The 11,635-nt window shown below is 42.4% G+C and overlaps 1 pseudogene; it reads right to left on the reverse strand.

Moving 5' to 3' along the window:
- Positions 1–8,456: 8,456 nt before the first annotated feature.
- Positions 8,457–10,080, reverse strand: LOC115389936 (putative hexokinase HKDC1; annotated as a pseudogene).
- Between the last annotated feature and the right edge of the window lie 1,555 nt (positions 10,081–11,635).

Here is an 11,635-nt window from a genome sequence, read left to right on the forward strand (position 1 = left end):
CTATACAAAAATAAATTGATTGATTGATTGATTGACAAAAATGCAAACTGCTCAGCGGCAGAATAAAAACACATGTTGAACTCATGTCTATTAGTGATGGCATCATATGATACAGCTATGTAAAACTGATATTTCTGTACAATTCAGCAGTTGATAGATTATGTTTACTGATTGCATGGCGGTAAAATAACAATCTAGCGTGTTTTTACCTTGTGCTGCAGCCTGCGGTCATAACTCTCCAAATGCGCTTTTGCGCTCTTGGCCGGGCAGTTCCCACTACTAATGTGTCACGGTCAAAATAACTGACTCTCAGACCTGATTCTTTGTAGTGAATCAGAAATTGGCAATAAGATTAATTTTATGACAAAATGAATGCATAAAAATTGGCAATTATGGTGATTTTCATAAAAACACTAAACTTAAGCTATTAAGTTTTACAACCTTAAGGTAACAATGAAGAGTCGTCCGGGAGTCGAAAGAGTCAGTTCTTATCTGGGAGTTGCACTGAAAAAGCCGACTCTCTGACAAGAGCCTAACTTCCATCACTGCAAGAGCCGCTAGTGTAAGCGCAACATCACCCTTTGTCAAAATGCAGAACGCAGATTAATTTTATTGAATTTATCTTCAAGCTGTCATCAAATTGAATTTAATGGGGGAACATGGCTAAATTAATTATTTATAAAATAAAAATAGGCAATGTAGTTTTCAATTATGGAAGTTTATGGAAGTCAGATATGTGACCACCACAGACTATTTGAGAGGGTAATTTTGCACAACCATGTTATTTTTTCTTCAATGCTGCTACTGTATGTTTACACATTTAAGAACTTTTTGTTTTGTTAAGATATGGAAGGCAGAGGTGGCAAACCGGCCCAACAGCCATTGTGGCTATCATACTGGCAAGCAAATAGAGATGCTGGGCCACCCCATGATTGGTGACTGCAACCGCTTTGGGCAATACCACCACAGGGTCAAGGATATTGGTAAGTAAATTTCCCAGACATTTTATTTGCTAGGCCCCACAGATGCCTGAAGCTCACTGTTTTGATATGCATGTTGTACTTCAGTTATCGCTCACAAGAATGGTGTCAGTATCGAGAAAACAATGGTGAAGAGGGTTGCAGTGCTGGATGCCCTTTGCACACTGTCAACACCAAATGATGAAGCAGCAGACAATGCATGTGTCCATGGGCTTCCAGGCTACGCCCCTGTTTACAGGCCATCAGGATCGGTCACATTGATATCTGCTGCTGAACTTCGGCAAAGATGTGGGCTTGGTAGGATAATCTATTTCAAAATATGTTGCTAAAATATATTACTGAAATAACTATATTGCTTGTCAACCCCCTGGGTCTCTAGGTTTTGCTATATTTAAGTGAGTGAAAAAATGTCCAGCCTCTGATTGTTTTTTAAATTGAAAATCAGTCACTTTAAATTGATAACCATTTTTTTTTCACCAAATCAGTTTCATCTCTTATAAAAAAAAGGCATTTCAATGGTTAAAATCCAAAATTTTTAAGATTTTGAAATGGTATTGATCAGGGCTGAACTTGATGCAGAGATCTGAGTAAAAACAAATTAAAAGACATATTGGGTTATGTTTTTACAACAGCTCAAGCTGTGGCTTTTAAAAAGCCAAAACAGGACTTATGGATGTGTTTTAACACAGTAGTCAAGGGTTAACATATTCCTGCATGTTAGTTCAACCAACAATGTCTAAAATGATGGTAACAACATTCTTCATTTTATTCTAACTTATTTCTTTACAGGGTTACAGCTTGGAAACCAAATGCCAGAGCTATGCCGTCTGAAAGTGGCAAAAATGATGCGGCAGCCGGACCTCATGGAGAGGATGGAGGATAGAGTCCTGGCAGGGGAATAGATCTTCCTTGGACCTAAGGTATGATCCCTGTAGTTGATCATTCTCAGTCCAATACAGAAAATGCGTATTAATAAATCAGTACAATCTTTTTGTATGGAAGCATTTTTTGCTGTTATTTCCTAGGTTTGGATAAGGGGGAAGCCTGTCATCACCATCATTGACAACCCTCTTTCTGGGCAACTGGAAAGATGCACAAAACACCAGAGTGCTACACTGTCCCCACAAGAATACAAGTATGTTATCAATGTGTTTAATAGCGGAAGCAATGTATTTAATTGGGAAACCTGTATTCAGTGCATTATAGAACTGCATTTGTACCAACAACACAATAGGATTGCATATAATTTCCCAGATGCTGTGCATCCTAGATTAGGCCCTTAGACATTTATCTAAAGACATGGAATACCCCTTTTTTAATTCATCTTTTTAGCAAACCAAAGTGTGTTTAACTTGTATTATTTCATTTGCAGATTTGATATAAAGACTATAAAAGTTGGCTCATTTGTGGAGACAGCTCCCCTCAACCAAATCCATATGAATGACAGGCAACCAGTGAAAATCACCGCCATATGGGCTACCATCTCAGGTAAAGTAGTTAAAAGATCGTGAATAAAATATGTAAGGAAGATTACAGAGGAACCAGGCTGTATGAACCGATAACATAATGCTTAATGCTATCGTGTTAGGTTAAATGTTTTAGTTAAAGATATTGATGTAACCCATAGCTAAATGCATGATGTTTTTTTCCCCAGATAATCCACTGGTCCTGTTTGAGGGCACCATCTTCCTGCCTCAACACAGGGAAGATCCCCTGACAGGCTGCAAAGAATTCCAAGAAGGAGGAAAACTCCTCTTCCCAACGGCAGTCATCACTGACACCCTCATGTTCCTCCACCACAAATGCTTCTGGGAACCAAATCGTCGACTAGGAATCAGGAAAAAGTCCACTGCCACCAATGAACAGTACTGTCAAATAGTTGACAAAAAAATCATCCACAATTCCTGGAACAAACAATACCTGAAGAACACATTCCTCCACTCTCATATAGAGTAAACACTCAATCAGTTCTTTGTGCTGCTAAAGCCTTGGACTGGTGCCAGTCCAAAATACAGATGTTTTTGTTGTGTCTGAATGAAGCAGTCTTTAATGTGTGCAATGTGATTTTGAGATGTATGCCTTATATGATAGGGGCTGGAATGATCGGGGGTGGAAGGGTACCAATATAAATATAATCAGTTTGTAAACATAATCATTCTGTAAATACTATGTTTTACTATTAAATGCTGAGTATGTCATACAATTTTTCATTCTTCTTTGACATTAGTAATGAAAGTTTAACTGAAAAAAAAGATAAAATGTTAAAGTCAACTGACGGAAAAGGAATAGTGAAAAGGTATACCTTAAAGGGATAGTTTTTTTGAAGTGGGTTTGTATGAGCTCCATATGGCCACAAAATACATTAGATGCAGTAAAATGTTTAGTTTTTTCCTCTGCATTTAATGGACTTAGTGGCTGTATGGAGCTCATACAGTCGTACTTCAAAAAACTGAACTATCCCTATGGACTCTATGCACAACTTCACCACTTCCTGAACTTCAGGAGGCTCCTTGTTTCCTGTCTTTCATGATAGGACGAGCTGATTAATGCAGGTGTGTCTGACCTCTGTAACAACTTCAGACACACCTGCATTAATCAGCTCGTCCTATCATGAAAGACAGGAAACAAGGAGCCTCCTGAAGTTCAGGAAGTGGTTGAGTTGTGAATAGAGCCTACAAGACATCTTGAGACAGAACTAATTCTAAGACATCTTGAGACATCTTAAGACATCTTAAGACATCTCAAGACATCTTAAGACATCTTAAGACCCATGTCTATAGACGCGTCTTATAGACACGTCTTGACTTACCAAGACATCTCAAGACATCTCAACAAATGCGTCTTATGACACATCTTAAGACATCTTGAGACCCTTTGATGGCTCGGTATGAATGCGAATCAGCTGCTGCTGGTCAGAGGAGAGTGGGGTGTTGTCTACGCAGGGGTGGGGTGGGAGAAGAGTGGTGGGGAGGAGTTCAACTTTTGTGACATACCGTATTTTCTGCACTATAAGGCGCACGTAAAAGCCTGTAATTTTCTCAAAACCCAACGGAGCGCCTTATAATTCGATAGGCCTTTTTTGCGGGAATTACGGTAATTACCCTGATCACATGAGCAAACAACCCCAGCTTGCTAAGCTGCTAAGCTAGCTAGTTTAAACAGAATGGCAAACATGAAGCTTCAGGCGCATTATCCGCCTCTAACCTGTCAGTCACCATAATCACACAGTTGTCCTCCACTCTCCCAACCGCGGAGCACGGCACGCGGCTGCACTGCCGGCCGACGTGGGAAGTGGCTGGACGCTGCGACTCCGAGAACGGCCGGCCCCTGCCCGGCAGCCCACCCGCCGGGATGCCGGGAGCGGCTGTCCGGCTGCGGCTGAGCCGTCGGTGGGGCACTTCACTCAGGAGACGGCAGCTGGCTGAACCCCGGTGACCGAGCGAGTTCGACCAGTCGTGGCCGCTCTGAGCTGCACATCCGTGAAGAGGAGCGATCCTCAGTCAAACTCGCTCTGATATGTCACTTTACTCACACATTTCAACTGAGAATGTAACCACCTAGACTGCCAATATGTATTTCTCTCATACTATTCTATACATCCTATGCGCCTTAAAATGTGGTGCGCCCCATTTATGAATTTTTTTTTAATAAAAGCCATTCATTGACTGTGCGCCCATTAATCCAGTGAGCCTTATAGTGCCGAAAATACGGTACTTAAAGCTCGTGTCCAGAGTTTTGAAAGAATGAGAGTTTTTTTAATCCAACATCTCGAGGTTCCGCCCTCCCTCTGCTTTAGTGAGGACCAAGCCACGCCCCTTTAACTGTGCACGCTCATTACCGGTGGGGTGAAAATGAGAGCCTCCAGTCCGCAGCATCCTCCATGTTTAGCTGTTTATGGTGGTGCTGCTCTTCCTCCAACCACTGACACCTACAGATGCTCAGCTGTAGTGGCAGGGTGGTCCTGCAGGGGGAGCCCCAGATAATATGCAGTGGTGGAAGCAAAACATTGCAAAAAGGCCTGCTGCCAATTTTTTTTTTTTTTTTTTTAATTTCAATTAATAAAAAAATTCTCTTGGGCTCAATTCAAATGACATTTTTAAATGAAAATTCTAAACTTTAATTGTATTTTGGACAACTGTTTACATGATAATGGTACTCTGACACTGAAAACACAACTTTTTGAAAATGAAATGTTCCTCTGCACGTGCTCAGTACATGCACAGTGGCAGCAATGTTTTCCTCCAGAGTATCATGAATCCCAGTCCAGATTGTCCTGTCCCTAACAATCCAACTTGGTGTTGTGCCCATATGAATGTCACTGCTCTCCATTGTTAATGTTTATAGTGTGTTGTTCTCTGTGTTCTCCATTGTTGTGTATTGTTCTCTGCAGTACGTGAGCATGGTTTTGTTGCAAAGACAACCTGCACTGCCTTCATGCTGACTGCATTTTTTTCATCCTTTCTGTTGTTTTCATGCAAATAGACATTGTTTTCAGAACGTTGCCATGTAAAAGCAGAACTTTTCTGTAAATGATTCATTTTTCTCTGCATAGTACTCTTGAAGTAAATAGTACTCATGTGTCTACAGTTAAGCTTTATATTAAAATGTTATGATCTGAACTTTTGGAGCAGATGATTTTATCATTCCATGGTGAAAATTTCAGTTTGTATCTCTGTTTGTCTAAAACTAATTCATGAATGGATGTAAAGAAGGAAACAGGAAGGTTTCAGTTTAAAAACTGACGGGAGTGTGGATGAGAGCATGGCTGTTTGCAGTCTTTGGATTACCTCGGCAGTAAACATGAAGCGACTGAGTGCAATTCAGAACTGAGTACACATTTGTATTTCTCAGTAATTAATGTGAGAAAATACAATTAAACCTGTAAAGGGATTTCACTCCTATAACACTTTCCCCCTGCTTGAGCAGTCCTTCAAGGGATTTAAATTGTAAAACACATTCATGCATTCTGGTGCTCAGCAGTGGGAGCAGTTTGGGGTTCAGTATTTTGCTCAAGGATGCATCAACAGATGGGGAATCAAACCGTCAACCTTTCGATTGAGGGAGAACCTCCACGATGTCATTTATGTTTGCAAATAGGGTTGAAAATCTATTTTTGTATTTGTGCAGACGGATTGTTTTCCTCATCTTCTCTTGTCCCAGTCAGTAATGGCGGCTGTCAAATGAGCGTTTAAATGGAGCTAGTTGTTTCTCTGACCCTGCCGCCCTTACATGCAAGTGTTCTATTCAAAGTCTCTTGAATTTTCTAAAGAGTTGGTGGTGAAGATGTTCTGCGGCTTCCGATCAGCCGAGCAGCGGCGGCACTTTACTGACACTCCAGTTGTGTGTTAAACACATATTCTGCAGGTTGCCTTTCACAGTCAGCTACTGCAGTGAGTTGGAAAGAGATTGCACTCATTAAACTGGATAAAAAAAAAACTACATTTTTAATAAGAAAAATCAGCGTGCTGCTGACTCGTCAAACACGAACAGAAAGTTGCCACCAGCAACTGTCAGTTTGCAATATTGGGTCATGAATACCAGGTCGGTTTTTATAGATTTTTCTAAGACAACTAATCATCCTTAATTATATGTCTTCTTGATTATGGATCTTAACCCATTAGTTGGAAGGGTCAGAGCAAGAATAAATAAGCCATTACAGTAAGCCACATGTGCATATTTTCAGTGGTTAAACACAATAAAAAGTTCTGAAATTTTCAGATGTTAACATGGGAGAAGATAAAGATCTCATCACATTCAGCTCCAAGAGAGAGACTCTCAAAACTTATGAAGGGATTAAATCTAAATGTTGCTTCAGATGGGTTGATGCTTATAATTATTACCTCCGCCAGGAGGTTATGTAATCATGTCGGTTTGTTGGTTGGTTGGTTTGTTGGTTGGTTTGTTAGCAAGATCACGGAAAAAGTAATGGTCGGATTGCAATGAAACTTTGTGGAAAGGTGGGTCTTGGGCTAACTTAGAATCCATTACATTTTGGTGATGATCCGGATCATCACGATTTTTTTAAAGGATTCTTTATCATTGACCGATAGGATGTACCGCCCAGTGGAACTTTAGTTTTAGTTCCTAGTCGGACCTGTTTCATGGACGGAACAGTCGCGCAACAGCATGACAAAATCGCCACAAGTTGGCTTCTCTTCAAAACTTGATCAGAGCTTCGTCTGTAAGTGGTTTCACCCAATGTTGGACTGTTTGTTTCCTTTGTTATGCATCTCTGCATGTCCGTCATTGTGCTGTTGTTTTTATTGCTGAGTTACGTTCGGGTGATGACTTTCATTTGACCAGTGTAGTACTGTATCTATCCAGCAGAGGGCCTCAGTACTACGTCTTAAATTGATGACAGGCAGGGTTTCCACCAGACCTTTTCAGTCCAGCCACCCCGCCCACGCTAAACTCTGCAGCGCCCGGACAACAGACAGGGAAAAAAAAAAAAAGTAGCGCCGCGTTTGCGGCTAATTAGCAGTTGTGCACCGCAGAGCAGCAGCGGCGCGCTTTGCGCCGCTTCCACGCTGTGTGAGCAGTGCACTGCTCGATCGCCCCCCCTGTTCGGCAACTCTCGGCAACGCTTGTCGTCGTCGTTGTTTTAGCTTACTTCAAATGGGTCTGAGCACAGTGGTCCCCAATCTTTTTCTGTCCAAAGCGCACAAAAGGAAAAGCAAGAAACTCGAGACACACCATTCAAGACATTTTGAAAAATAGCCTTTACAACACGTTATCAATTATGTAAAATATCTGTAAATTGGCATATCATTTACTGATGCCAAATAAAATGGGACAAAGGCAACTATATTACTCATGAAATATTTATTAATGAAATCTTTTTAAAATGAATTTAGAACCTAATCAAAGCAGCAACTGCAGCACTGAAACCAGACAGGTAACAGGATATAAAAAAGGCAAAGAAAACTCAGCAGAAATTCAGCACAAACAACTGTCATTACCAGGAATCTCACTGTCCACTATCCTGAACTACAAACTATAAATTTAACATTTTGCATCAGCATTGAAACTTGTGAAACTTGTAAATATTTTTTTCCTGACATAAGTTTTTTTGAAATAAAAAATAATTAGTGTTCTGTAATTGTATAGAGTAAACCCTCTAATGAGGGGGCACTCTAACATCCAAGTGGTAGTGTCCCTTGAAGACAGGTTGTCTTAGAGGGACATGCTATGAGGACTAAATGGAAGACATGTTTAAAACGAAAGAGTTGGAGGTCATTGCTGATAATGAATGGTCAAAAACAACAGTGGAGACATGAAAAAGGCTGCTCAGTATTTTTTTTTTTTTTTTCATTATTCAGACATTTGTTTGAAAATTTCATAACAGCAGAGCAACAGTTACAGTTCACTTTTTGAGAACATGCACATCAATCTAAAATCTTCCAGATCCTCAGGGGATGAGTTCAGTTTTGACAATAAGAACAGGGATGGATCAGAAGCAGTGAAACATTACTTTTATCAAAACTTCCTGTAAATACTGTTGTAGTAATAACATGAATCTGCTGATGTCCACTGCATGTGCCTGGCCAGGGCTGCGATGAGCGCAGCACCTTTCCCACTGCCTTCCTCTGATGGCAGGAAGGTCACGTCACACTGAGGGGCCAAAGCTCGGGTCGTCTCCTGGAGGATTCCAGACAAATGGGGATGTAATTTGTAGAGTGTCCCATCTACCCCGACACTGATGTTCAGACGGTCCAGTCCTCGGTTCTCTCAGATCTTATCGACGACCGCCGCCACTCCTGCCCCACACAGCTGAGCTGCACGCCGCGATATTGCTCCACATACCTCTTTGGCAGTGATGATATCGAAGCAGTTGCCTTCGAGTCCCAGATGCTGCAGGATTGATCTGACCTGCAGGAGGGCCAGGCGGTCGCTCTCTATCTGAGACAGGTATTTGGTCTCAAATATTCCAGGTGTTTTCAGAGCTTCACTGACGTATCATTTGAACAGCAAACCTCTTCTGGTCAGATTCAGCAACACCTGACGGACAATTTCACATAATTACATCCCACTGGTCAGCTTTTCAAACCTTTGTTTTCCACGGTTGATGGAGTTTTGGTCCACCTCGGTGTCGTCAGTTGTCATGATATTGTCCAGAGTGCCATCGTCCCCCAGTCCGCCCCATTCTGTGTTTCTACACAGAATGGGGCTTTGAAAAGTCAGCATCACCGTGCTGCCCGTCTCTGCCCTGGCCTTCCTTTTTCTCATCTCCTTCACGCAAGTCCTGGACTCCATTTGGTTTTCTCATATATTCTTTGGACTTTCTTTCAATGTTCTTCACTTCCTCCATGTAACAAACGTTTGAGCCAGTTCCAGCGATCAGTGCGACCTGGCACTGCGGGTCTTCATAGGCACAGCTCATCAGCATGCCAACAGTGTCACTGACCAACGCCACGATGTCCAAGTCAAGCTCATCGCGTCTCTTGATGGCCTCCCGAAGCATGTCGACAACATCGTGTCCTTCACAGTTTGTGGCCTTGAAGCCTTTGGTCCAGCTCAACAAAGTGGCTGTATCGAGAGCCGTCTGCTCACTGGGGAACGAGAAGGTGAAGCCTGCAGGAAGACGAGTGTTCTTCATCCCCATGTAGTCCAGGAAGTCGCCAACACACTGTGCCTAGGGGTCGAACAACTCCTCTCCAGTTCCCTGAGCCATGCTCTGAGCCATCAGGTGTGCGATAAACAAAAGAGGGCAGCATCTTGACTTCAGAGGGACCGTCGGTCTTCAGGCCCGCCTGCAGCGCTGCCCTCATCCTGGCCTTGACCAGCTGCAGCTGCTCCCCGCTCAGTCTGAAGGAGTTCAGAGTCTCATCCACCTGTCGCTTTCTGGACACCAGGGCCGCACCTTTGCTGCTGCCGCTCTGACAGGACAGATCTAACCTGGCACTCAGGACGCCGCCGCCGCACCACTTTATGGAGACGTTTGGGATACCTGACACACACAGCGGTGACAAACACTGTAGATTTCTTTTTTATTTTTGTCTGCATATCTGCTCTTACAGTGACATCAACCAACCATGATGTCACTGTTCAAGCTGCATGCAGTGTTTTCTTACTTGTGACTGTGACCATCACCTGCCCTCATGGCAAGTAACCTATCAAGGCTGCTCAGTAATTAAAGGAGAGGCTTTGTGCAAAGGTGACATTTTTCCTGTTCAAACCTGCACACTGTGTCCGGGTGCTTACCTCCACATCAGTAGCAGGGTTGGCAATGCTGTTTGTCATCCATGTTGCACTTTTGCCAGGGTCCACTCTTGCTGTAGCTTCCGTCATTTGGTTTTCTCTTGTCATTCCACGTTTTATTTTGGTTGAAAACTTTATTTACATTTGCATCCTCTCTTATTTTTCCAAAGAATCCCAATGTGTTGCATGAAGCCATTTCCATGGACAGAGCCGTGTCACATGCACCTTTAAAAGTTATGTTTCTCTCTGTCAGCAGTTTCCTCTGTATCGCCTCAGACTTCAGTCCACTCTCAAACCTGTCATCATCATTGATGACATATCCGTCATGATGGGCATCGTCCAGGTGTGCTCCAAAATCACAGTTTGTGGATAACTGCTTCAGTGCCACTATAAAGTCACTCACTGATTCGCCCTCTTGTTGATTTCTCATCTGGAATCAAAATCTCTATATAATGACAAGGGCTTTTGGCTTGTAATGATCATTGAGTGCTTTGGTAAGTTGAGCATAACTTTTCATGCTAGGCTTATCTGGCATCAGTAAACACTGAAAGTTTGTAGGCCTCCGCTCCAATCAATGACAGAAAAACACTGACTGTCTTGTCATCTTTCTCTTCATTTGCAGCCATCCACTGTTCCAGTCTCTCCAGATAATATTCAAAATCTTCCTTAACCTCCTTGTATTTGGATATGCTTCCAATCAAGGCCATTTCTGCAGTCCGTCCTGTTGCTTACTGCAGTCACATTAGCCTTTTAACTCATATGTTAGCCACTCACTTTGGTGCGACACTCTTCTTGTGATCTGCTAGCGACAACTTGACATCTCTTGTCTTCCATGATGCTCTTTCCTTTTTTGAACATCCCATCCTTGTCACCAAAATGTAATATATTGAAGTGGAAAATAAACCAGACGGAGATCGGACTGAACATCAGACTGGGGTTTTTACTCAAGACTTCCGTACACCCAAAACACACGCAGGTATCACACAGGGTTGATCCCAAACATTACCACACGGGGGCGGTGCACACTGCCACATATATTCCCAACACGCTACACTAAGGCAATCAAAAGACTGAACAAATTAGCCTTGCTAGCATCCCACATGCATACAACATGTTATAACAGGCAGCATAGTACAGTTAGCCGATTAGCATTAGCTTCACCCATGACAGAACTGAATTTACACACAAAATGGCCGACTTAAACACTCACACGGCGGCTAACACATGCTAATAAAGGCACACAATATTCGTCTGTCATGAATACTAGCATGCTCTACAAACTTATATGAACTCACTGTTTTCATGAACGCATCCTCTGTGCACTAAACGATTAGCAGTTGCACAGGAGATAAGCTCCGCCCACACTCCCGTCTTGCTAGGACCCCATAGCTGTCCAAACGGGATGCCTGACTAACATAACAAAAGCATCAAACACAAAACTAACAGGGAATTTGTAA

This window comes from Salarias fasciatus, chromosome 1 (assembly GCF_902148845.1).
Source record: "Salarias fasciatus chromosome 1, fSalaFa1.1, whole genome shotgun sequence".
Lineage (NCBI taxonomy): Eukaryota > Metazoa > Chordata > Actinopteri > Blenniiformes > Blenniidae > Salarias > Salarias fasciatus.